The sequence below is a fragment of the Canis lupus genome, chromosome 28, assembly GCF_048164855.1.
Source record: "Canis lupus baileyi chromosome 28, mCanLup2.hap1, whole genome shotgun sequence".
NCBI lineage: Eukaryota > Metazoa > Chordata > Mammalia > Carnivora > Canidae > Canis > Canis lupus.
In genome coordinates this window covers 38,897,760-38,922,786 of record NC_132865.1, presented here as the reverse complement: position 1 = coordinate 38,922,786, position 25,027 = coordinate 38,897,760, and the positions used below count along the sequence as shown (strand labels likewise).

The 25,027-nt window shown below is 34.3% G+C and overlaps 1 non-coding gene across 1 annotated transcript; it reads left to right on the top strand.

Annotated features, from left to right (window-relative positions):
- The first annotated feature begins 4,519 nt into the window (after positions 1–4,519).
- On the top strand, positions 4,520–4,621 carry LOC140620471 (U6 spliceosomal RNA). Its single transcript, XR_012020255.1, has one exon. It is a non-coding gene; the product is annotated as a U6 spliceosomal RNA (small nuclear RNA).
- Positions 4,622–25,027: the final 20,406 nt, after the last annotated feature.

Genomic DNA, 25,027 nt, shown 5'->3' with positions numbered 1-25,027 from the left:
GTCAATCTTGATAATAGAATAGTTAGTTAAACTCCCATAAACATGACTTTAAATATTTGTATATGTTTGTGTTAGCAAGAAAGAAAATGTAGAAGGATATGGTGGTGATATTGCCTTAGTATATAAGGAAAGAAAGAGAAAGAGAATAGAACCATAAATAATATATAGTATGTCTTGTAGGATTACTGTGTGCTGAGTGTTGTGTCAAGCATTTGATCTACATTGCCTCCTTATAACATGAGTGTGAAATAGGTACTATTATTTACTTAATTTATATATTAGGCGAATACAATGTAAGTACATTCTATATGTAAATATATATATATTTATATAGATGATGAAATTTGAAACTGGGAAGTCTGCCCCAAAAATCAAATGGTAGTCCAAATCACTAGGATATATGAATTTTTAGAATTGTTTATTTTCATGTGCTTTCCCTAAAGCTGGTACAATGACAGAAATTTTCCTTTCTTCATTTCTCCTTTGTACAGAATCTATGCAGATCTCAACTACATCATACCTTGAAGGAAAAAATCTGTGGAAATAATTAACTAACAATCTGAGAGAGATTAAAAAAAAAAAAAAAGAGGATCTCTAGAGGGAATATACCATGTAGCAGTGGTTGAAAGAAATCAAGAATGAAATAAGAAGTGATAAGAAGAAATTTTAAAAATATTTCAAATTTCTAATTTCAGCCCTGACAGGTAAAGAGCTTGGGAGTTGTTGCCCCCCAACACACAATAAAAAAAATCTAGACAGCCACAAAATCAACTTTTCATTGATCCATCAGAGAACTAAGAGTGTGCAAAATTTGACCCTGCAAATCTGGAGTAAATTTAGCAAATCTAGAGAATCAGATCTGAGGTCTACTCATGGAGATCAGAGCTACTAAAACCATAAACTGAGAGGCTCACCTAACTGGTAAATTTTACTAATTTCTGGATGTGGTGTAAACTAGCTTGAGAAGGAGAAATTACCAGTGATTGCAGTTTTAGGGGGACCCCCATGCTCTAGGAACCTCAACAGGTTCTCATGATGAAGAGCCAAAAAATGTCTCCTTGTTAGGCTGTCAGGGCAAAGGAAGAGAAATCATTGTAAAATAACCCCAGAGTACTCTATGTAACAAATACTTCTGGGGGTGAGAGGAAACTTACCAGAACTTTATCCCAACTGAGGAAAAGGCCTGCCTCCCACTTCAGCTTCTATTAGCCTTTCTATATTGCTAAAAAAGATGAACAACACAACAAAAATAAAACCACTTTACCATTGAAGAAAAACCCTTGTGAAAGTCACAGACCAGAGACATAGGCCCACTATAAGGTTATAGAATACTTCCCCTCCCTGACACTTTACCACCACACCAATAGGGATCCATCTGAAGGAGCTTAAGAGGAGAATGACTCTGAGAACAAGTCCATAGGGACCCCAAAATCAAAAGGGAAATAAAAATAAGGAGAGTAGAAGAATTTGAAGTCTTTGGCACCTATACCCTATAGCAATCATTAAATACAGTCCAAAATCTAGATGTATTATCATAAATCCTTACACTAAAGACTTATTTAACTTGACTCCAATTACCCAACACAATATGCTAAATGGAAAGAAAATCAATGTATAAAGAGGTAAATTTTTTTTTTTTTTAAAGAGGTAAATTTAGAAACAGATTGAATATGTCATAGGTGATAGAACTGTCAAGCAACTGGAATAATATCTAAAAGGGGAAAGGTAGACAACATTTAAAAATGGATAAACACAACAAATATAAGGCAACAAAAATAATTAAAAGGCAATACTTGAAATCAAAACCATTAACTGAAATAAAGAATGCCTTCAATGATCTTGTCACTCATCTGGACAAGACCAAGGAAAAAAGTAGTTAGCTTGAAGATAGGTTAATAGAAAATTCCCAAACTGAGAAACAGATTTTATAAAAGAGCAACAAACAAACAGAACATCCAAGAAATTTGTCACAATTTTATAATTACATAATGGGAATACCAGAAAAAAGAAGAAGAAGAAGAAGAAGAAGAAGAAGAAGAAGAAGAAGAAGAAGAAGAAGAAGAAAAGTAAATAGAGAAAAGTTACATGATGAATTAATAATAAAAGAGAAATTTCCAAATTAATGGGCACAAAACCACAGACCCAAGAAGATCAGGTAACACCGAACCGTAGAAGTCCCAAATTTAAAAAACAAAAACCTAGATCTAAGTGAATTCTACCTGAACTGCAGAAAACCAAAGAAAAAGATGACCTTTAAAGAAGAAAAGGGAAGAAAATCTCCTAACCTACAGAGAACAAAGATAAGAGTATGAGGTCTGTAGCATAAATATGGTAAAAGAGGAGAAAATCACATTGAATATCTTGTTCAAGTTCATCATTATGTATATTGAGAAGCAAGTGCTTTGGTCACTATCACTGATGTCTATCTGGAACTCTGAGGGCCATATAGAGTGTCTTGATGAAGCCTTGTCTTGTGACTTTAGTACATGTAGATTACTATTTAATGCATTGATTTATATTTTGGTTTTCTGAAGGTAAGAGATTCCCAGAGGTCTTTCCTCCAAATGGGGTGACATTGGACAAGGGATTGCTATTGCTGCTGTTGGCCAGACCGGGCTTCTAGAATATTAGTACTGGCCCAGGAGTCTATAAAATTATGCAAGTAGTGATATGCAGCCATCCAAAAAGTGTATGAACTCCCATTGCTATTTATTCAGTTGACTTCAGGGGACTTTCTAGGTAGCCAAGGAGTCCAGAAGAGAGGTGACTACTTTCTAGAGTGTGGCGTATGGCAAAGTACTGAGGATAGGGAAGACAACCCATTCTTATAGGTCTTATAGGTAGGATATAGGGCCCAAGTTTGGCTCCATCCTTCATAGGCAGGTCTTGGTGGCTATTCTGAGCTATAGGCATGCTCTTTTGATGACCAAAGGCACAATAGGCAGCTGGGTACAGAGGGTCACCACCTCTGGGCATGTGATAGCCTCTGTTTTGAGAAGTGCACAGTTTGTTGCCGGCAATTCCACGCTAATGACACAAGCAGTTTCTTGCATCAGAAGCTCATGGTCAGCTTATGGCTATCATAGGTGATCTAGAGAGGAGTTTGTTAAAGCCCCCTCAGTGAAGGAGCTCTTGGGGAGGAGGCACTAGTGGGGATGATTGTTGTATTGCAATTTTGGCAGATTCTAGAGCCTTTTGTTTTAGAGCCCCTCATCAAGGAAGGCTTATTTGTAAGTAAAACAATACAAAGACTTAAGTAAAATTTAGAAGTGAGGGACAGGTTGTCTTCAGAACTGAAACAGTGTAAAAGTTGTTGGACTTCTTTTAATGTCCTGGGCACTGACAGGATCAAGAGCTATTTCTCACTGATGGCAAATGGTGCAATCCTTGATTTGCCAAATAATGTTTATAGATTTTTAACAAAGTTTGTAAAGCCTAGTATGTGTCTGTGTTTTTTCTGAGTTCCTTTGTGAGTGGTTGCATGTCCTAAAAGAGTGTGCCAAGTGAATCTTCTGGAAAGAAGGTATAATGAGCATAATATTGTGTCAGTGTTCCCGGACAAAGTTGAATGAAGTTAAGTTCTTGCTTGCAAATATTGTGTGGTGGTAAGGCTTTGAGATACCTCGTGGGCAGACAAAGTTGAAAGGGAGCTTCAGCTGAGGGGCTGTTGAAAGAACACTGAGTAGAACATATTAGCCAAATTTATAACAGAGAGATTAGATAAAGTCAGTAAATTCAATGATATCCTATATGAGGGGCTTCAATGGGAGTCATAGCATTAAGTCTACTATGTCTGCTTTGAGGAGCCATATTTTCTTTGTAAGTTTAAGAACAGGCCAAATTGGACTAAGGGAAGAAACAATGAGGATAATTGGATTTTTTTTAAAAGGTCTCAAATAATGGGTTTCAGTGCTTAAAATCTGTATTAGTTTACATTGGGCCATAACATGTCAACTTGGGGAAGGTCAATGGGGTCCTATTTTATCAAGATGACTTAAAAATTCCAAAGACCAATTAATTTTAACTTACTACTCATTGGGACACCTGGGTGGCTCAGTGGTTGAGCATCTGCCTTTGGCTCAGGCATGATCCTGGAGTCCTGGGATCAAGTCCCACATTGGGCTCCCTGCGGGAAGCCTGCTTCTCCCTCTGCCTGTATCTCTGCCTCTCTCCCTGTGTCTTTCATGAATAAATAAATAAAACCTTAAAAAAAAAAAAACTTACTGCTCATTAGGTAACAATGTCCACTCTGATACATTTCCAGTGTTATTGATTTTTTTAGTAGTGCAGAATTAGGCAAGATGATAGTTCTGATGGTCAAGCTGAGGCATATTTATTTGTACTCTATTTTATATTTTGTAAGCCTTTTAAGAATAAGAAAAGTACCTTGCTTACTAGGTGGAATCCCAGGTGTATCTGTAATTTGAGCCCCAGACCATGAAGATGAAAATCATGAAGATTTGTCAGTGGGTATATTTTGACAGATACTAAAGTTAATTCAGATCCAATGTTGTTGAATGTTCACTTTGGCAGCACATATCCTAAAATTGGATCAATAGAGAGATTAACATGTCCCCTGTGCAAGAGTGATATGGAAATTAGTGAAGCATTCCATAATTAAAAAGAAAAAAAACCCCACAAAGTTGTTGAGACACAAAAGTCAATCAGTAGCCTTTGAACTTTTGTTATACAAATTATTTTAGTAAATTTTGGATTTGGTCAAATTGTGGATCTCGGTTTCAGTTATTTTGTTTGTTTCCTTCTCTATAACCAGATTTCTAATTTTCTTTTATCTTTCTTTTCTATTTTTAAATTGTTGTCATTAGTGCTCGCTTCGGTGGCATATATATTAAATTATTGTTACTGAATAAATATACTTCAGACAAATTCCTCTCTACCTTGCTCATATATATGTGTTTGTTCCTCCAGAGATCGGCAAAGTAGTATGCCTTGTGTTTGTAGCTTTCCCCATGGCAATGGTTGCTTTATAGGATTGAAGTTGGGCTTATGTTGGGTTTGAATTAACCTCTTCATTGTGCCACAGGGATAACCTGAGTGCTTTTCTCTATAATCTTGCGGAGCAAGGTCTTTGTAACAGAAGCACAGACAGCAGCAGCAGAAGAATATTTATGGGTCCTAGTGAGCCCTGTGCTCTTAGATGTACAGACTTCAGCATTCCAGATAATGGCTCCATTTTTTTCTCTGTATTTTTAAAAATTCTTTAGTAACTGCTGTTTCACAAGTGACCAACTGATGTGCCCACACCTTGCATAAGGTACAAGACTTTGAGCACTTTACAGAACAAAGGTCAAAACTTGGCTGAGACACAATGAATTGGTGACAGGTGAGACTCTTCCCTAAACCTATTTTCAACCAGTTTTGTTCTAAACACAGATATTTCCAGGCTGAGATGCATAACCCAGGGCCACTAAGGAGAGCCCCAGGCCTGTATAATTGTCCTTCCAAAACCAAATATTAAAAATTCTGACTTAGGTCAGATAAGTATATAACAAAGTTTCTATATAACTCGACAAATGAAGCTCAGTGAGGAAAACTCAAGCACAAGTTGGCCAGAAAGAAATGGAGCCATGTCACACACCATACTTAGTGGCTTCAAACCAGTGGCTTCAAATCCACTGGTTTGAAGCGGAGCAGGGACTTGGACCCTGAAGTGGGTTTTAGCTCAGTTTTAAGGGCTGGTCTAGGGGACCTCCAGAAGGGCTGGAGCAATTTCCCAAGTTCTGTTTACATTCTGATATGGAGCTTTCAAGGGCATTGAGCTCTGTTCTCATTCTAATATGGAGCTTCCTGCCCCTGGCTTGGGCTCTGTTCTCATTCTAATATGGGGCTTTCTAGGACGTTAAGCTGTAAACTGTAACTGAAGTAATGTAAATTTCAGCTCTTATTCACAGGGGCCTGGGATGGCTGTTCTTGTGCTAAAGCTGAACTTAAAGTGGAACGGCCTTAATTTTCTCCACACCAGATTTGAAGAAAAACTTTACACATTTGAAGAAGCTTGAAAAACTGAGTAGGAGAAACAGAAAAAGATCCAAAATTTGTGTCATAATGGAAATAATGAAAGCCAATGATGAGAATATCTCAAAAACAGCAAAAAGAAAAATCAGTCATCACTTAGAAGGAAGTTTCAAAAACACTAAACAGTTTATGGCTTCTCATAAATAGTAGATGGAGAAAACAGTGTGATAATATATTCAAAGGGCTCAAAGGAAAAAAAGAAAAGAAAAAGAAAACAAACCTGGAGCCAAAAAGTCTGTATTAGTCTTCTAGGGCTGCCTTAACAATGTACTGCATTGGCTTAAACAACAGAGATTTATTTAATTACCCACAGTTCTAGAGGCCAGAAGTGCAAGATCAAGGTTCTGGCAGATTCAGTTTCTGGAGAATTTTTACTTTTTGACTTGTAGATGGTCCCCTTCTCAATAGGTTGTCACATATATTTTCCTCAGTCCATGAATGAAAAGAAAAAAAAAAAAAAAAAAGCAAGAGAGAATTATTCCTCTTCTTACAAGGTGGGGAGTCCTATGGAATTAGGGCCACACCCTTATGACCTCATTTAAACTTAATTACCTCTTAAAGACTTAATCTCTAGAAATAGTCACATTGGAAGTTAGGGCTTTAACATATAAATTTTGAGGGGATACAATCACCTCCATAGCAAATCCTATATTCAGCAAGCTATACCTTAAAAATAAAAGTAAAATAAAGACATTTCCAGATAATGAGAACAAAAGATTTGTTGCAAGAAGAACCAGTTTTCAAGAAATAAAACAGGAAGTTCTTCAGGCTGAAAATGAGTAACTCAGACAGTAACTAATAACTACAGGAAGAAAAAGAGCACTGGTGAAGATAACTTGGTAATCTTAAAAAGAGTATGAATGCATATTTCTTTGCTTTTGTTCTCTTAAGTGATTTTAAAAGCAATTATATAAAGCAACATGTATAAAATTATATTGTTAAGCCTATAACTTTTAAAAATGTAACATATTTCCCAATAACAGCACCAGGGACTAAGGTGAGAGCAAAGATCTATGGGGCTAAGAAAATAGCTCTAATACTAACTTGAAACCACAGGAAGAACAAATGAAACAAGAAAAAACTACGAAGGCTAATATGAGAAAAGCTATTAAATATATACTTGCTATCCTTTCAGCTTTCCAAAGACATAAAATCATAAAGAAATAATTATAACAATGTATTGTTGAGTTTGTGACATATGGAGGACATAACATATATAATAATAATACATATTATCTCTTCCCAAAGTAAGAAAAGAGAAGTTGAGCTATAGAAGAAAAACATTTCTGAATCTCATTGTAAATAACTTAATATATAGTAAAATATAAAGTAAACTTTGCTAAGTTATAGTATATATGACAAGCCTAAGAATAGCCACTGAAGAGAAGAATAAGAAATTAGAAAATGTCACATTAATTTTCACTTAATTTTCACTTAAAGTTGTAAAAGAAATAAAAAAAAAAAAGAAATGGCACATAAAGAAAACAAAAGGATAAATGATAGGTATTACTATGCTAGTAATGTTAAATACGAATGGGTTAAAGAATCAAATAAATCCAGAGATTGTCAGGCTGAAAATAAACAAAACAAAACAAAATCCATTTAAAAGGATGGAATAAAATATGGATTATGCAAATAATAACAAAAAAGCTGGAGTGGCTATACCAATGTTAGACAAATAGACTTTTTTTTAAGATTTTATTATTTATTTATTTATTTATTTATTTATTTATTTATTTATTTATGAAAGACACAGACAGAGGTAGAGACACAGGCAGAGGGAGAAGCAGGCTCCATGCAGGGAACCCGATGTGGGACTCGATCCCGGCACTCCAGCATCACGCTCTGGACCAAAGGCAGGAGCTAAACCACTGAGCCACCTAGGGATTCCCCCAAAATAGACTTTAAAACTAAAACATAACTGTAGATACAGCAATGGAAATATAAGAACCAAAAACTATAAGAATCTTAGGGGTAAATCTTCATGACCTCGCATTTGTCAACAGAATTGTAGATGTGACACCAAAAGCACAACCCATACAAGAAAATTGGATTAGTTAACTTCATCAAAATTGAAAACTATTGTGCTGAAAAATATACTATCAAGAAAGTGAAAAGACAACCCACAGAATGGGAGAAAATATTTGTAAATCATATATTTGATAAGTAATGTGTGTGCAGAATAATTCTTAAAACCCAATAATTGTAAACCCAAAAAATCAGGCAAAAAAATTTAAAATGGACAGATGACTTAAATAGACATTTCTCTAAAGAAGATAATGCATATGGCCAATAAGTACATAAAAAGATAAGCAACATCATTGTTTAAGGGAAATGCAATCAATATCACAATGAGACACCTCTTCACATCCAGTAGGGTATGTAATCATAAAAATTAGATCACTGATGATGAATAGGTGGTGAAATTGGAACCCTCATGAACTGCTGGTAGTACTGGAAAAGAGTGCAGTCACTTAAAAAAAAAAAAAAAAGCCAGATTATAGGTTTTCCAGAAAATTAAAAATAGGTACAATTTTCCCTGGAAATTCAACTCTAGGGATATACTCAATAAAAATTAAAATAAATGTTCAAGGAAAACTTGTACACAAATGTTCATTACAGTATTATAATGGCTAATATGTGGAAAATAACTCTAAATGTTTATGAACTGATGAATCAATAAACAAATGTGGTATATCCATGCAATGGAAGACTATTTGGCCCCCAAAATGAATAAATCATATATGTAATGTTACATGTATGAAGTTTTAAACATAATGTTAGGTAAGCAAGCAAGTCACAAAATACCACATGTTATATGATTCCACATGTATGAAATGCTGATATTCGGTAAATATATGCAAAAAAGAAAATAAATTACTGGTTTCTTAGGGCTGGGGCAAAAGGAGCATGAGCAGTAATAACTAAAGAGTGTAGGTTTTCTTGAAGAGATGATGGAAAGGTCCTAAAATTGATGCAAATAGCTGCAAATTCTATGCAAATACTAAAAGCTACTGAATTGTATATTTCAAATGCATGAATATATAGATTGGATTTTTCTCAACTCAGAAAAATCCTAGAGCTTACATCTTAGCGGTCTGAAACCGGGAGGAAGATTGGGAGCAAAAATGTACTCTCTTGGGATGCCTGGATGGCACAGTGGCTGAGCATCTGCCTTTGGCTCAGGTCATGATCCCAGGGTCCTAGGATCTTTCATAGCCTGCCTCTCCCTCTGCCTATGTTTCTTCCTCTCTGTGTGTGTGTCTCCCATAAATACATAAAATCTTTTTTAAAAATGTACTCTTTAATTCAACATTATGCCAAAAGCCTTTACTAGGGCAATACACAAGAAAAGTAAAGCAATTGTATTTAAATTGAAAAGGAAAACATGAATCAGTCCTTACAAGCTGACAACATTTTTGTCTATATAGAAAATCTCAAACTATTAACAAAAAAACTGTTAAATGTTTAAATCTAACAAAATATGTACATGAGGTATATGTAGAAAAGTACAAAACTCTGAGGAAAGAAATTGAAAATGATGTAAACAAATAGAGTGATTCTATGTTCATGGATTGGAAGACTCAACATTGTTAAATGTCAAATTTTCTTAAACATTTGATCTATATATTCAATGCAATACCAATGTCTCCACAAGACATTTTTAGATATGAATAAACTGATTCCAAATTTATGGAAAGGCAAAGATCTAGAATAGTCAACACAAGACTAAAGAAAAAAAAAGTTCAAGGACTAATACAACCTGATTTCCATATTTATCATAAAGCTATAGTTATCAAGGCAGTGTGGTGTCTGGGAGAGAATAACACAGATGAAAGAGAAGAGACAACTAGAATTAAACCCACACAAATACATTCAACTGATCTTAGAAAAAGAAAGGCCATTCAATGGATGTCTATATTATCCCTCCTCTAAAATGAACTGAGACACAGAGCTTACATCTTTTAGAAAAGTCGACTCAAAATGGAACATAGACCTTAACGCAAAATGTAAAATATAAAACTCCCAGAAAACAACAGAAGAGAAAATCTATGAGGTTCGGGTTTTACAATGAGTTCTTAGATAAAACACTAATTACATAGTCCATGATAGATGGAAAGAAATAAAAAGGAAAATACACATGCACATGCAAACGCACACACACCTGACTTAATTTTTTGTAGAGCAGTTTTAGGTTTACAACAAAACTGAGCAGAAGATCCAGAGATTTCCCGTATACCCACTGCCTGCTGCCCCCACCCCACCAACACGCATCCCCCACCAAGAAGGTACATTTGTTAAGATTGACAAGCCTACATAGGTACATCAGAGTCACCAAAACCTTTAGTTTACCTTTGGGCCCACTCTTAATATTTACATTCCACGGTTTGGACAAAAGTATAATGATATAAATCTATCATTATAATATGACACAGACTACTTTCACTGCCCAAAAATCTCCTAAAAAAAACAATTTTGAGTCTTCCAATTCTGCCTATTCATCTCCATTGCTCCATATTGATTCAAATAAATGATGGGATAAGTAAGTGGGGCAAAGAAGATAAATCTGTGCAAAAGACTTCCAAATAATTGGTTACCTGCTTCAAGACCATGGAGTCGTTCCTTGATCCTTCTCATTCCTTATGTGTAGGCTACAGACGTTGACTTCCTTCCAAAGAGTACAGTGGGAAGAAAGATAAAAAATAGTGATTTTACTATGGAGAATTTGACAAACCCTTCATCATGGTCACCATCAGCAATAAAAATAAGTGATGTACTGATACCTGCTACAACATGGGTGAACTCTGCAATCATACTAAATGAAAGAAGTTAGTTACAAAACAATGCATAACATTTGATGCCATTTATACAAAATGTCCAGAGTAAGCAAATCTTTGGAGGCATGGAAGATTACTGGTTGCCTAGGCCTGGGACCTGGAGGTTAATTTGTCAATTAACAAAAATATGTCAAATTTTCCAACATACAAATGTGACCATGTAAGAGGTTGAGGTTTTATTTCACCATGTTCTCATTTTGTCCTCTTCTTTATTTTCTTTTGCAATAATAAAAGTTCAAAACTGGGTTTTGCATTTTATCTTGATAATCCCTAAATCCCCATGCAATATCATGCTTTATCCATTGTAATGTAGACTACTAAATAAGCTCTTCTTTTAAGATGTTTATTTAAATCCAGTTACAGTAAACTAATAGATGCTCCATTTTCTTCCCATTCAATTAAAATGGTATTGTATTGAATACAACTAAATGGCCTAAATAAATGTCAAGGCCCAGAAATCTTATTAAATAGAGATTTCATTCTAATCTTTAGAAAATAAAATATCCAGTCATTCTATAGGATAGTTCTTATTCCTATATAATGCATTTCAATATAATAACATGTCATTGGTTTTCAAAATATAAATTATTATAATGTTGGATACATTTCTCAGTGACAATAATCTCTAAGAATGTCACCCAATCCACCTTTTTAACCTAAGTACATTTTAAAACTTAATTGTGACATTTTCCTCAATATCTTTTAAAGTCCCCATTTGTGGATAGATCACATACTATATATCTAGTTCTCTATTGATAACACTTATGTTGATTCCTATGTTCTCCTACTTGAAATGATGTTATGAAAAATATTCTTGGAGTTACCTGTATTTAAATACAGTGCCGGTAATTATTTTTAGGAAAACAATAAAAAAATAAATAAATGAGGAAAAGGCTTTTCACAATGAGCAAATGTCTAGTCAGGTGAAGTAAAGACAGCTTTGCACATGAGGTCTTCCAGGGAACCATCTGACAGGAAAATGCCTATAGTCATTTGAGAATGAGGTTTTTAAGGAGCATCAACTATATCCTGTCCCCTGGGGTGGCTGCCAGGTGGCTAGTTTTCACTGTCAGGCTGCTGGTGTTAACATGGAACTGTAGGGGAAGAAACTTTTTCTCTTCTACTCTTCTAGGTTCTGTAGCTGGCATAAGAATTAAATTGATTTAATTAAGATTAGCAGAAGAAAAATTATTTTAATTATTTACATATACTGGGGACCTCACAAAAATATGAAGCTTAAAAGGTGGCCAGAACATTAAAGTTCATATATCATCCTGAACTAAGGAAAAGGATAGGGGTCTGGGACTTGGAAGGCAATTCTTGGGAAAATGAGAAGATTAAATGTCAGTTGCTGTCATGCAGATAAGTCTCTCAGGGGACGGCAGCCCTGGTGGCGCAGCGGTTTGGAGCTGCCTGCAGCCTGGGGTGTGATCCTGGAGACCTGGGATCGAGTCCCACATGGGGCTCCCTGCAAAGAGCCTGCTTCTCCCTCTGCCTGTGTCTCTGCCTCTCTCTCTCTCTCTCTCTCTCTCTCTCTCTCTCTCTGTCTATGAATAAATAAATAAAATCTTTAAAAAAAAAAGAAAGAAAGAAAAGTCTCTCAGGGGAAAAAGTGATCTCTCATAATAGCTCTCTTCCTATATGCCCCCTTTCGAATGCAAATTTCACTGAAAATAGAGAAAAATCAACCGTTTTCTCTTCTGTCTGCAGTTTCTCAAAGTAATTAGCTCAAGTTAATCTGTATGCCAAAGAGGAGTATTGTGGGAGGGCTACTTTTCTCTAGGACATTGGTTTTCAAATCTGGAGGTGGGATGGAAATTTATCAAGTTAAAAAGCCACAAAGCTTGCTGTTCTCACCAAGATTCGGCTGTTTTTCTTAAATAAATGCTCAACAATCTGGGGTTAATTTTCAGATTCTTAAAATGTTGATTCTGACATTTTTTCCCACTTTTTTTGTTCCTGCTGTTACTTTTATGGAGGAGAGAGTATTTTCAAAGTCATTACCCTGCCATTTTCACTGACATTTGAGAACAAATTGATTTTTATATTGATTTTGTATTCTGTGTTCTAAATTCATTGTCACTTTTAATAGCTGTTTTGTCATTTTCTTAGCATTCTCTATATTGATGATCATTTCATCTGCAACTAATGACACTTAATACTTTTTTCTCTCTAATCTGTAATCCTTGATGTCTCTGTTTTGCACTATTACAATGGTTAGGACCTCCAGTACAGTGTTGAATGAAGGTCATAAGAGAAAATATCATCGCCTTTTTCCCAATTTTAGGAAGAAGGCATTAAGCCATTGACCATTAAGTATGTTGCTAGCTGTAGTTTTTCATAATTGCTGTTTATCAAGATAATAAAGATCTTTTTGTTAAGTTAATTAAACAAGGAGGCCATTAGACTGAGGTGGCTCTACTGCCTTAGTAGTCTACTTAAACATACCAAAACCTAAGCCTGAAATGCTTCAAGATTGAGATTTCAAAACTGAAGGTCAACCAATCACAAACAGCCAACGAGGCTTTCAGAAATAAGACAACTATATGGAGCCAATCAAATAATTTCCTTGATTTGCTTCCACATCTTCTCTATAAAAGTCCTTCCCATGCTCCTGCGGGTAGAGGGCTTCTAATCACTTCCAGTATGCTTCCCAATTGGAATAAATTTTTGCTTAGGTAAACTTAAAACTTGAAATATGTCTCATTTTCTCTTTTAGCAATTCTTATTATACCTGGTTTGCTTAGTTTCATTTTTATTACTGGTGGTCATTAACTTTTGCCAAAAAAATTTGTTCCATATATATTAATTAGGTAAGAAGTCAGCAAAATTTTTCTGTAAATGACCAGATAGAAAATATTTTAGTATTTCTAGGTTGTACAGTCTCTTTGTAACAATTCAGCACTTCTATTACAGTACAAAAGCAGCATAGACAATAGTAAATGAATGTGCTGTGGGTAAGTTTATTTACAAAAGAAACGGTTGAGCTGAATTTAGCCCTCACTTTAGTTGGCCAGCCCAACTAAAAGGTTATTATATTTTTTTCCTTTGAATCTGTTGTATTAATAGGTGAACTTTACTGAATTCTTTTAAAATGTTACATCAACCTTCTATTCATAGGATATAATCCACTTGGTCATGATACCATCGTTATTTGTTTATCATTATATTTTATTTAACACCCTCTAGAGTATTTTTTTTGTCATTGTAGACTTTCTGCCTTCCCATTTTATGTTTCTGTCTCCTTTTTCCCCACTGTGACAGCTCTAGGGGCAGAAAAGTTTTCCTTTTTTTCCCTTCTAGGTTCTTGGGTTGGTCTAATAGTTAAATTGACATACAACAGATTAATAGGAGAAAAAAAATATTTTATACATATAGAAGACCCATAAAAAATATGAGTCTCGAAAAAGTAACCAAAGTGGGAAGCTTTTATATGTTTTAGATAAAGGAACAATAAATTTGTGAAGAATTGACAAGAAAAGGAGGCTGGGGTTGGGGTTGTAAATTAATGAAAAAGTAACAAAGTTTTTTTGCTTGTTTTTTGTTGTTGTTTTTTAATACAGATTTCTTGGCCTTAAACTCCCTCTTTGGTGATAAGGATGCTTTGTATCCTCCTTTGCATGGAGAGTACCTTTCATGTAGGAGTTGTATTTCCTGTTTTCAAGGGTACAAAGAAGAGTTAGAGTGTTACTTGAAACTGGGTTCATCTCTTGGTGTAGAGCCAAAATGCATAACCAAGCCAAAGAGTAGAAAAAGGAAGAATTTTATTTGCAACGAGTAGAGAAAAAACCAAGGACATTTCCCAAAGCAGTGTTCCCCACCTCCCAAACAACAAAATTGGGAAAGTTTTAAGCAGTGGGTGATGCATATCCATAGAGGCTCTTAGCAAGGGGAAGTTCATTGTAGAATTGGAGCGAAATTCATCCTAGGTCAGCAAAATCAGATCCTGGTTCACTGAAGTCACAGTTCCCACAAGGGTCGGCATCAACAATTCTCTGGATCCAGTTTGTCCAAAGTTTGCTCAGAGGAGTTTAAATCTGCAGAAAATGATTTAAAAATGTGCATCAAGTCAATCTTACTTTTTGAAACAGCCTTGGAAATTTTACCATTGACTTATTGTCTCTGATAAAGTTATACTATCTCTTGGCCCAGTAGAGATTGTTAGTTTTTACATTCTTTTTGTTTCCATAAAACCTTTAACTACTTTGGTTTTTGCATTCTTTTGTAATTCCAACACCTGCTAGGAAGTTCTGCAAAATAAATGTGCTTGGGCAAGTAGAGTTGGTCAGGCAAAGATCACAAAATGGCTAGGGACCTAAAATGACTTTTCTTATGTCATGATAGCTCTGTCTCCTCTTTCTTTTTCTGAGACTGCTATCCCTTTCTGTTTACAAGAATGTTCTCTCACCAGCTATTTCTTAAGTAACTTTAATTAATTACAATTAATTACAATCAATATGCCAAAATGGCACAGTTAGGGATGGCATATCTGCTATCCTCACAGCCTTCCCTTCAACAACATTGATATATTAGTTTTCTCAAACTTGCAAATTTGCTCTAATTATTAATAGTATCCAAAAATTATGAATAATAAACCTTAGAAGTTAAATTAAAATCACTAAGTGATTTGGTGGGTATCATGGATCATATCAAATAATCCAACAATGTTCATTCCAGTTTGAAAAATGATCAGTAAGTAAATCGCTTTTGTACCATAAGTGACAAAATACTGTTAAAAGAACTTGTTCCACTTTTATGTGGCTTTATTTTCAATACATCTCTATTTCTACTGGAGTACTAGTGAATATAGCTAGAATCAGTTTAATAGGATAATTATCTCTAGTCTATTCACATCAAAATGAAATTTTTTTAGATTCTTCAAGAAAAAAAATGTTTCAAATGTTCTCTGAAAAAGGAAAACATATATGCATGCGCTCACAGTCATATAGAACAAAATACTAAAACACTTAGGTAATCTAGTTCCTGATTAATTAATACTGTCAAATATGTGCAACTCAATGCCCTAATCAAGTTGCCATAACATTATTCTGTAATATATTGTTAAACTGAATTTCATTCTAATTGCTATAAATACCTAATCTTTATTTTTTGTTGTCACTTTTTGTTTTCTCATTTTCTTATTTTTATTAAGTTTTTAATTTTAATTCCAGTATAGTTAACATACAGTGTTATATTAGTTTCAGGTGTACAATATAGTGATCCAACAATTATATACATTATTATTCAGTGCTCATCATATTAAGTGTATTCTTAATCCCCTTCACCTAATCGATAAAAAGAAAACTATAACTACTTTTGTTAATAGTTTATGTTCTTGTAGCTGACATCTTATGATCATACTAAAAGGATTTAGTTTAACTATCAAGCTTACCCTCTTAGAACAAATGTTTGCAGGTATTTGTCACAGATAAAGAACAGTAAGTATATATCCTATAGTATTACTTTACTTGGGAAGCTAATCTTAACATTGAAATTTACTCTTTTTAAGAGTTAATTACATTAAAGAATGAACTGAGGGTATAGTTATGACAATTCTTATTGACAGCTGCCTCTGCTTTTAGATACTTCAGAAAGGGTTCTATTATTCATGAATTTTTGATGACCTTTCTTTAACAAAAATTCTTTGTGGGTTCAATTTCATCTTGCCTCAATGAAAAGAAAAACCACAACACAAGTTTTTGTTTTGGGTGCATAACCATAGTATACAAAAGGGGTTTCATATTATTGTAATGGGTATTTTTCAGTGATGATATCTAACCACTATGAATTTTCTGATTAATATTTTAGTGTTGGTAGGAAATTTTTGAATTAACAAAGCCATGTCTACAGTTCCAATATTATACTGAACTTTAAAAGTTGTAGTCTAGAAAGGAGAAAAAATGAGTGGGAATTAATATCAGGGAGGGAGACAGAACATGAGAGACTCCTAACTCTGGGAAACGAACTAGGGGTGGTAGAAGGGGAGGTAGGCAGGGGGTGGGGGTGACTGGGTGACGGGCACGGAGGGGGGCACTTGATGGGATGAGCACTGGGTGTTATTCTATATGTTAGCAAATTGAACACCAATGTGGAGGCAGAGAAAATTAAGGCCATTCCACTTTAAGTTCAGCGTTTTCACAAGTACAGCCACCCCAGGCCCCTGTGAATAAGAGCTGAACTTTACCTTACTTCAGTTACAGGAGGAAAACAGCTTACAGCTTAACGTCCTAGAAAGCCCCATATTAGAATAAAAACAGAGCCCAAGCCAAGGGCAGGAAGCGCCTATTAGAATGAGAACAGAGCTCAGTGCCCTTGAAGGCCCCATATCAAAATGTAAACAGAACTTGAGGAATTGCTCCACCCCTTCTGGAGGTCCCCTACACCAGCCCTTAAAACTAAGCTAAATCCTACCTCGGGGGTCCAAGTCCCTGCTCTTCTGTGTCAGGTACACTTGGACCCAAGCTCGAGCTTGTAAATAAGCCCTCGTGTGTTTGCATTGGTGTCGGGGCTCCTTGGTGGTTTCTCAGATTTGCGATCTTGGGCACAACAACCAATAAAAAATAAATTTATAAAAATAAAAAAAATAAAAGTTGTAGTCTAAAAAAATAATAATAAAATAATAAAATAAAAGTTGTAGTCTATACTGTTATAATATCCATTATGACTTTCCCTCATATAGTCATAATAAATTTATGATCTGTTTCTGAATCAGAAGTGAATTCAGGAGTGAATCACCACTGGGGTCTTCCATCAAAATAGAAATAGATAAAAGATGACTTGGTCTTAAAATATACTCTTACAAAAGGTTATGTTTATCTACTTTAAGATATAAATTCCACATTTTAATATCTTTGTAATTGAGCATATCTTACAATCAATGTGTTTGAAAATCACTATCAGTGAGGCAACTATAATTGAGAAATATCTCAATGCATGTCCAAGTACAAATTTGGACATAGATGTCCACATTTTCATTTATATTGAGAAATGTGAGTTACTAGTTGCACATGTGTTCAGCTTAATTAGTGTTTAATATGTCCTTGAAATTATACTAAATGTCAACATTGCACTAAAGAACATACAGAAAAAAAGCAGAATCTCAACAAAGCTTATAATCAATAAATTTGATAAATATTCATCACATGGAGGAGTGAGCACATTTGTATGTTGGCCTCAATTAAAAACCCAACTTTATCTAAGATGCTTTCAGGTGACTGTGCTATGTTCTGTTAATAATATATCGCAAAAAGATTGCTTTATCAAATGGCATGCAATGTGAATTAGGGCAAAAAAATTGCCAAATTCTTTATAATAGATAGAAGAAGTCCCCAGCAAGAAAACTCTGGAATGTCTGACTCATGCATAATATAGTATTATTTTAAAAGCATTGAACTTAATGTGATAGAAATTTCCTGTCTACTTTCATAGATCAGAATTTAATTAACTTCTAAATATGCATATATACATATACTTTCTATTTTATTATATATATATAGTGGTTTATCCACAGTTTTTGACATGCTTGAAAACTATAATGTCAATGCTACAAAAGTCAAAGTTGTGAATACTGATGAAAAGCACCATGTCATGTCACTGTGCTGCTATAAATTACTGCTGGTCACTATAACTTGCTTCCATATTTAATTTTCACCCGAATAATAATTCTTAAGAATGAAATCTTCCCGAGTGATTTTTTTTTTGTACATGCACAGAAACTTACATGGAGGTTAGGTGAGCTGACTGAGAATTAGCTGGAAGTTATATGGAATGAAGATGCTAGAGTCTAATACTAAGCTACCAAGTATTTTGGTTTTTAATGCAGTTCATGGTTGGGTATTTGAAAATGTGACAAATGAGTGACATGAAAAATGTGGCAGATTGGTTCTATTATTGGTGACATATAGTCAGCTACAGCCCCTCAACCTGTTAGTAAATGAGCATCTTAAAAATCCCTTGAGGAAAGGATATAATTGCAGACTATTTTCTGAAAACATTCCAATAACATGTTTTGGTATAATCAAGAAAGCACCAGCATCAAAACCTGTATTACAGAGGTCAGTGATGTGGAAGAAAATGTCAGAGAGGAGCTTTCTTTTCAGAAAACCTCCATCACCTCATCTCTTTATAGCACAAAACGAGAATAATTTGTAGGAAAACATGGACATCAAATTTAAAAATGAATTAAAAAGTTATAGAAATGAGTTGGACTCTAATAAAGGTTTTTTTAAGAAACACAATATATATTTTTAAGTTATATACATGATGACATGAAAAAAATCTATGTTTAAATAGGTACAGAATTACTGAAAATTCTTAAGGATAAAAAATACAAATGACCAAATAGTATAAATGTAATTTATTCTATAGTTTTTCTTAGCAGCCCTTAAAATAATTATAAATCTTACAATCTATGACACCTTGTATTAAATGGCATGGTGGTAATCATTTCATTCTGATTTGTTTTGTTTTGTTTTGTTTTAAGATTTCATTTATTTCTTTGAGAGAGAGAGCAAAAGAGAGGGAGAGAGAGCATGAGCAGGGAGAGGGGTAGAGGGAGAAGCAGACTCCCCACTGAGCAGGGAACAGAATGCAAGGGTGATCCTGGGTCCCTGGGATCATGATTTGAGCAAAGGAAAACACTCAATCACTTAATCAACTGACCCACCCAGGTGCCACCCAGGTGCTATTTTTTTGTTTGTTTGTTTGTTTTAAGGAAGCTTTATTTTTTAAAAGATTTTATTTATTTATTTATTTGAGAGACTGAGAAAGCACAAACGGGGGAGGAAAGGCAGAAGGAAAGAGAGAGACAGACTCCTTGTTGAGCAGGGAGGCCCATGCGGGATTGGACCCCAGCACCTCCAGATGACTAGAACAAAAGGCAGGTACTTAACTGACTGAGATACCCAGGTGCCCTTATTTTAAGGAAATTTTTAAAAGCCAGGTAATTAAGGAAAAATGATTTTGCATTATGCCTTGAGGATCAAGGGAACAGCTCTAAATATTTTTTTTAGTTTGCCTCATGAAAATTCATTAATAGCAGTAGTCAATAAGAAGAATATAAAAATAATAGAAATGTGATATGATAATATATATAATTATATAATAATAATAAATTATATATTGTTATATATGCTTCCAGAAAGCTGACTCCCTACAAATAAAATATTAATATTTTTCATCAATTCTTTTATTGATTATTTATGTTTAACAGAATTCAAGGAAAGAACCCTTGACATCAAGGTGTCATTTTGACAGGTACAAGGAATAAAAATGTGAACAAACTCAGTACTTTCCCTGAAGATACAGCATTCTAGCATGCTACTGTTGACCAGAACTCAGTTTTGTAATGAAAAACAAATCCGTTAAATCAAATGTAATCATCTTCTGGGAAATTACTTCCCATTTGTGAATTTACTCAACATGTACAAAATGCCTACAATGTAGTAGGTACACTACTAGGTACAGGAGACACAAAGAAAAATAAAGCATTTTTGATGCTTCCAAGGAGATTATGACTTTGTTTGCAATATAAATAGTATTAATATACTGCCTTACATGTTAAAGTATAATTATGCATAAAAATATGTAATATACTGATAATGTAATTAATAAAAGTATTTTTCATATGTGTAGACAGTGTTAAGTGCCTTATATACATTAACTTTCATCATTACAGAATCTGATGGGGTAGTTGTACAATTCTTACCACTATTCTTAGATGAAGAAGCTGAGACACAGAGATTAAGGACCTATATTAAACAATTACTATTGATGTAGAATTTGCATGCAGGAAGTCTATTTACAGAATAATGAACAATAATAAGCAAAATGACAATTAAGCAATGACCATCATAGCAAGATAAACAAAATGATACAAGAAGGAGCAATTCAGGGATGCCTGGGTGGCTCAGCGGTTGAGCATCTGTCTTTGGCTCGAAGCATGATCCTGGAGTCCCAGGATGGAGTCCCACATTGGGATCCTTGCATCAAGCCTGCTTCTCCCTCTACCTGTGTCTCTGCCTCTCTCTGAGTCTCTCATGAATAAATAAATTAAAAAAAAAAGAAGAAGAAGAAGAAGGAGCAATTCACTCCGCTTGAAGGATTTGGAAATGAGGAAAACAAAACAAACAAAATGAATGAGGAAAACAAACAAAACAAACAAAATGAATGAGGAAAACAAACAAAACAAACAAAATGAATGAGGAAATAAACAAAATATAAAAAGAAATATAAACCTACATATTTTTGTTACCAATTATGAAACTGTACACATCAAAATTCCATCCTTGTTATAAAAGGAATTTATGACATCATAGAAATGGTATCAATTTAAAATCCCAGCTAACTCTCTTACTTTCCAGATGTGTTCCCAAATGATTAAACTTCTCTGAGCTTTAACATTTCTTACATGTAAAAAAGAGGATAATATCTTATTTGAAGAAAAATCACATTTCTAATTCTTCTATGTATGAAAAATGACATAAGTAGAGTGACTTTTTTAAAGCAGAGCCAGAGCAGCCACTTCAGAGGAACTGCCTTGCACATCCCATTTTCTGAACCTGTGAACTGGGCCAAACAGCCAACATCCCAAAAAGTCATCGAGAATGAGAAAACCCTGTTTGAAAAAACTGATAAAAGTGAACTTTTGTGGGGCCTGGTTGGCTCAGTAAGTTGAGCATCAGTCTTGATTTTGGCTTAGGTCATGATCTCAGAGTGATGAGGCTGAGCCCCGTGTCCAGCCCTGTGCTGAGCATGGAGCCTGCTTCAGATTCCTTCTCTCTCTTTGCACCTTCACCTTCAGCTCTCTGCACTCTCCCCCCCGCCCCCAGAAGGTCACCTTTTGCCTAGTGACCTCTACGCTTGAACACTGAATGAAGTTCAAATCTAGCTATGCTTGTCAACACCAGTGAACTCCTTTTTTTCTTCAAATTTTTATTTAAATTCCAATTAGCTAAAATACAGTGTTATATTACATTCAGGTACACAATGTAGTGATTCAACACTTCTACACAACACCCAGTGCTCATCACAAGGATACTTCTTAATTTCCATCACCAGTTCCCTCATTTTCCCACCCACCTCCCCTGAGTAGCATCAGTTTGTTCTTTATAGTTAAGAGTTTGTTTCCTGGTTTGCCATTCTCTCTCTTTTCTCCCCACTATGTTCATCTGTTTTGTTTCTTAAATTCCACATATGAGTGAAATCGTATGGCATTTGTCTTTCTCTGACTGTCATTTTACCAATGAACTCTTCTTAAAAACAACATACTAGGGGTATCTGGGTGGCACAGTCAGTTAAGCATCAGTCTCTTGTTTTCAGCTCAGGTCTGTTCTCAGGGTAGTGAAATCAAGCCCTACATTGGGCTCCATGCTCAAGGTAGAGTCTGCTTGAGTTTCTCTCTCCCCCCTCCTCTCTCTCTCTGCCCCTCCTTCCCACTCTCTCTCCCTCAAATGAATCTTAAAAAAATAGAACAGAAAACAAACAGCTAATCTTTTCTTCTGTAAAAGCCCTAAATCCACTTCCTGTAATTGGGACACTTTTTTTTTTTTTTTTTTTTTTTTTTTTACCTAAATCTGCATACTCTGAATTGCAATTCTTTGATCTCAAGTATACATTGCCTCTTAAACTGGTTTCCTTTTAGGTGGCACAGACTACCTATTAGCATTTCAGTTCCAAAAAATGGTTACTAAGTAATTCAAAGCATGTGAATTCCATTCCTTCTGATACCATGTTACATATACATGTTCCTGGGGCTAGCATTTGTCTGGATTTTAGGTGATATTATTAATTTCAAATATTTCAGTTCTCCTTTAATATTTTTTAAACTAGAACTTAACATTTTCAACTACATGTTAAATATATGATCGTGATAATTTTTTATGTCTGAGGGCAGAACATAAGATACTTTTCTGTTTTCCAATTGAGCTGAATAAACACTAAAAATTTCAAACTCTCTGACTCTGTCTGTTATCTATTATTACAGTGCCATTAGTTCAGGCCATGATTTTTATAATGATCATGTAGAGTATAGTTACCTTTTTAATATCAAAAATGTTTCATTTGTGTCTATTTTTATGATAGATTGCTTTGCAAATAGGACTCTCACATTTTTTGTTGTTATTTATTAATTTTGACTGTGTGGGTTTCATTTTCCAAATCCTTTCAAAAAATCCTGTGAAAACACATAATAATCCTTTATAAATTATGATTCACATTTCTTATATAAAAATAAATTATTGTAAACATCTGATTGACCACTTGTGACTTCTGAGGAATGTGATGAATAAATTTGCTTTGAGATTATCCAATTTTAACTTAGATAAGTGATCCCTTTAGTGCCTATGCTGGAGAAAGGATAGCTGCTGAAGATGACATGCATTAAGAATGATATGGGGTCAAAGTCATTGTACTTTCATACATCCTCACTATAAACCAAGAAAAGAATATATTGTAGAGAAAAAAAAGATGGAATTTTGATATTTCAGCCATAAAGCTGAGGAATCTGGTGTAAATTTGGGGTATTTATTTAAACCCTAATAAAAATTGAACAAAAAAGAAACAATGTGCCCCATGTTTTAAATTTCAAACTGTTAAAAATAAATAAATAAAAATAAATAAATAAATTTCAAAGTGTTGTTTAGGCAAACTGATTAGCTTGATAATTATTAGCAAATTCTAAGTTGCTGTACAACAAACCAAAATTCAGCATACAAATCTCCTAAATTGTAATAGAAATTGTTGATCAGTATGCATTTGACAGATCATATGCATTAAATAAAAAGTTCTAGAGGCACATTCTTTGGATAATTGAAAGAATAGTCTCTACAATAGGAAGGGAATAGGTAGGACTTCACATACTCAGACAGGATGTGCAGCTTGGTGAAAGAAATTGTGGACAATGAGAGTCAGAGGCATGCACACTGTGTGCAGGTCACCCCGATCCTCAGCCCATTTTCTATGTCCTAAAACACAAGATGATTTTCAACCAATTTTCTCCACTTTATGTGAAGAAAAACAAAGAAAAAAATGTATATGTAAGACTTTTTTCTATGGAAGAAGTTTAAAGTGGGCAACCTGCCATCTCTAAGAAAACAAAAGCCAAAATGTTTTTAGATATTTCATATCAACTTATGAAAGAAGACACACAACTTATTTTTATATATTCTCATTTAAAATAAAATAGCTGTTATATAAATCAGTTTGTTTGAAGGGAGAATTTTAATATAATTTTATATGTCTTACAATACCATTCTTTCCAGTAATTCAGGTTTGAATGCTAAAAATGATGGAGTGTTTAAACATACACACTTATATAGTTTTCAAAGTGGATTTTTTTGACTTCGTAGTGTGGCATTCTATCTGCAAAACTAATTGCAACATTGACTTCTTTCTTCCACCAGCCACAGTTCCTACAGCTTGGAGGCTTTCTCACTGATAGTGGATTAATAACTGGGGAGTCAGGGTATGAATAATATACTTGATGCTTGGGGATTGACTACTCATGAAACAAAATATTTGGAGGAAATACAAAGTGTATGTATGAGAGTTTGAAAATTGAAGCAGAATCTTTGAAAATAACAGAAGCTCTAAATTAAATTTATGTAAGAACAATTTAATTATAATTTTAAGATCAGCACACCTGCCAAGGAAATGAAACTATCAAGCAAGACTACTTACCATGTGGTGTTTTTCCTCTTTTCAAGTATGTGAAAAAATTTACATGAGACTATACTTTTCATATAACCTGGGTGTCAATAATATTATTAAGGTTTTATAATTCTGCAGTTGGGTTAAATACCAGGAGAACAAATATTAATATCCACATTATGTAAATTAATAGGAAATAATGTCCTGAAAAAAAATTTTGAATACAAAAATTAAATATTTAAAGAAAAGAAAATGATGCTATTTTTTTTTCAGAAAATAATTCCTAAAATGCTCTGGAAAATGACAAATGGTGGTAAAATTATCATTATAATATCATGGTGATGTCTGTTATTCACACACTGAAACATCATGGCCCCATCATCAACTCTCCAGCTGTCAAAATTGTAGTGAGTATGTTGACAGTATGGGTGCTGATGTTGTCTTTAGTAGTGCAGATAGAAAGTTTCACCACTAAGACATAATAAGTAGCTTTCAGTATAGTAAAA